A 2,500-nucleotide genomic window follows, 5' to 3' on the forward strand; every position below is an offset into this window, starting at 1 on the left:
GTCTGATCTCGGAAGCTAAGCAGGGTCGGGCCTGGTTAGTACTTGGATGGGAGACCGCCTGGGAATACCAGGTGCTGTATGCTCTTTTGCTCATTCACTTAGAAACTGACATCTTGCAATATGCACAAGTAGTCCTTCATGAAAGGGGCTGGAAGCTGTTTTCATTTTGACACGAGAGATAGAGAGAGAGAGACTACCTTGCATTGTCAATTGCTAAATCTGTATATGGATAAGTAGCCTATGGTTGTCAACTTATTTCGTACGGCCATACCAGCCTGGCAACGCCCGATCTCGTCTGATCTCGGAAGCTAAGCAGGGTCGGGCCTGGTTAGTACTTGGATGGGAGACCGCCTGGGAATACCAGGTGCTGTATGCTCTTTTGCTCATTCACTTAGAAACTGACATCTTGCAATATGCACAAGTAGTCCTTCATGAAAGGGGCTGGAAGCTGTTTTCATTTTGACACGAGAGATAGAGAGAGAGAGACTACCTTGCATTGTCAATTGCTAAATCTGTATATGGATAAGTAGCCTATGGTTGTCAACTTATTTCGTACGGCCATACCAGCCTGGCAACGCCCGATCTCGTCTGATCTCGGAAGCTAAGCAGGGTCGGGCCTGGTTAGTACTTGGATGGGAGACCGCCTGGGAATACCAGGTGCTGTATGCTCTTTTGCTCATTCACTTAGAAACTGACATCTTGCAATATGCACAAGTAGTCCTTCATGAAAGGGGCTGGAAACTGTTTTCATTTTGACACGAGAGAGAGAGAGAGAGAGAGAGAGAGAGAGAGAGAGAGAGAGAGAGAGACCACCTTGCATTGTCAATTGCTAAATCTGTATATGGATAAGTAGCCTATGGTTGTCAACTTATTTCGTACGGCCATACCAGCCTGGCAACGCCCGATCTCGTCTGATCTCGGAAGCTAAGCAGGGTCGGGCCTGGTTAGTACTTGGATGGGAGACCGCCTGGGAATACCAGGTGCTGTATGCTCATTCACTTAGAAACTGAAATCTTGCAATATGCACAAGTAGTCCTTCATGAAAGGGGCTGGAAGCTGTTTTCATTTTGACACGAGAGAGAGAGAGAGAGAGAGAGAGAGACTACCTTGCATTGTCAATTGCTAAATCTGTATATGGATAAGTAGCCTATGGTTGTCAACTTGTTTCGTACGGCCATACCAGCCTGGCAACGCCCGATCTCGTCTGATCTCGGAAGCTAAGCAGGGTCGGGCCTGGTTAGTACTTGGATGGGAGACCGCCTGGGAATACCAGGTGCTGTATGCTCTTTTGCTCATTCACTTAGAAACTGAAATCTTGCAATATGCACAAGTAGTCCTTCATGAAAGGGGCTGGAAGCTGTTTTCATTTTGACACGAGAGAGAGAGAGAGAGACCACCTTGCATTGTCAATTGCTAAATCTGTATATGGATAAGTAGCCTATGGTTGTCAACTTATTTCGTACAGCCATACCAGCCTGGCAACGCCCGATCTCGTCTGATCTCGGAAGCTAAGCAGGGTCGGGCCTGGTTAGTACTTGGATGGGAGACCGCCTGGGAATACCAGGTGCTGTATGCTCTTTTGCTCATTCACTTAGAAACTGAAATCTTGCAATATGCACAAGTAGTCCTTCATGAAAGGGGCTGGAAGCTGTATTCATTTTGACACGAGAGAGAGAGAGAGAGAGAGAGAGACCACCTTGCATTGTCAATTGCTAAATCTGTATATGGATAAGTAGCCTATGGTTGTCAACTTATTTCGTACGGCCATACCAGCCTGGCAACGCCTGATCTCGGAAGCTAAGCAGGGTCGGGCCTGGTTAGTACTTGGATGGGAGACCGCCTGGGAATACCAGGTGCTGTATGCTCTTTTGCTCATTCACTTAGAAACTGACATCTTGCAATATGCACAAGTAGTCCTTCATGAAAGGGGCTGGAAGCTGTTTTCATTTTGACACGAGAGATAGAGAGAGAGAGACTACCTTGCATTGTCAATTGCTAAATCTGTATATGGATAAGTAGCCCATGGTTGTCAACTTATTTCGTACGGCCATACCAGCCTGGCAACGCCCGATCTCGTCTGATCTCGGAAGCTAAGCAGGGTCGGGCCTGGTTAGTACTTGGATGGGAGACCGCCTGGGAATACCAGGTGCTGTATGCTCTTTTGCTCATTCACTTAGAAACTGACATCTTGCAATATGCACAAGTAGTCCTTCATGAAAGGGGCTGGAAACTGTTTTCATTTTGACACGAGAGAGAGAGAGAGAGAGAGAGAGAGAGACCACCTTGCATTGTCAATTGCTAAATCTGTATATGGATAAGTAGCCTATGGTTGTCAACTTATTTCGTACGGCCATACCAGCCTGGCAACGCCCGATCTCGTCTGATCTCGGAAGCTAAGCAGGGTCGGGCCTGGTTAGTACTTGGATGGGAGACCGCCTGGGAATACCAGGTGCTGTATGCTCATTCACTTAGAAACTGAAATCTTGCAATATGCACAAGT

At 47.1% G+C, this 2,500-nt stretch overlaps 8 non-coding genes and 1 pseudogene across 8 annotated transcripts in view; all 9 read left to right on the top strand.

Annotated features, from left to right (window-relative positions):
* Window positions 1–83, top strand: part of LOC146232138 (5S ribosomal RNA) — a 119-nt gene extending 36 nt beyond the window's left edge. The window contains exon 1 of the ribosomal RNA XR_014744534.1: window positions 1–83. This exon is cut by the window's left edge and continues 36 nt beyond it. This is a non-coding gene — a ribosomal RNA (5S ribosomal RNA).
* A 174-nt stretch (window positions 84–257) lies between these two features.
* On the top strand, window positions 258–376 carry LOC146232139 (5S ribosomal RNA). The gene has a single exon (XR_014744535.1). It is a non-coding gene; the product is annotated as a 5S ribosomal RNA (ribosomal RNA).
* Window positions 377–550: 174 nt separating this feature from the next.
* LOC146232140 (5S ribosomal RNA) lies at window positions 551–669 on the top strand. Its single transcript, XR_014744537.1, has one exon. It is a non-coding gene; the product is annotated as a 5S ribosomal RNA (ribosomal RNA).
* A 204-nt stretch (window positions 670–873) lies between these two features.
* On the top strand, window positions 874–992 carry LOC146232141 (5S ribosomal RNA). Its single transcript, XR_014744538.1, has one exon. It is a non-coding gene; the product is annotated as a 5S ribosomal RNA (ribosomal RNA).
* Window positions 993–1,166: 174 nt separating this feature from the next.
* Window positions 1,167–1,285, top strand: LOC146232142 (5S ribosomal RNA). Its single transcript, XR_014744539.1, has one exon. It is a non-coding gene; the product is annotated as a 5S ribosomal RNA (ribosomal RNA).
* Window positions 1,286–1,457: 172 nt separating this feature from the next.
* Window positions 1,458–1,576, top strand: LOC146232143 (5S ribosomal RNA). The gene has a single exon (XR_014744713.1). It is a non-coding gene; the product is annotated as a 5S ribosomal RNA (ribosomal RNA).
* A 180-nt stretch (window positions 1,577–1,756) lies between these two features.
* On the top strand, window positions 1,757–1,865 carry LOC146232144 (5S ribosomal RNA; annotated as a pseudogene).
* Window positions 1,866–2,039: 174 nt separating this feature from the next.
* On the top strand, window positions 2,040–2,158 carry LOC146232145 (5S ribosomal RNA). The gene has a single exon (XR_014744541.1). It is a non-coding gene; the product is annotated as a 5S ribosomal RNA (ribosomal RNA).
* A 184-nt stretch (window positions 2,159–2,342) lies between these two features.
* On the top strand, window positions 2,343–2,461 carry LOC146232146 (5S ribosomal RNA). The gene has a single exon (XR_014744542.1). It is a non-coding gene; the product is annotated as a 5S ribosomal RNA (ribosomal RNA).
* The last annotated feature ends 39 nt before the right edge of the window (window positions 2,462–2,500 follow it).

The sequence above is a fragment of the Hypomesus nipponensis genome, chromosome 24, assembly GCF_054491055.1.
Source record: "Hypomesus nipponensis isolate SF chromosome 24, ASM5449105v1, whole genome shotgun sequence".
NCBI classification, from domain to species: domain Eukaryota; kingdom Metazoa; phylum Chordata; class Actinopteri; order Osmeriformes; family Osmeridae; genus Hypomesus; species Hypomesus nipponensis.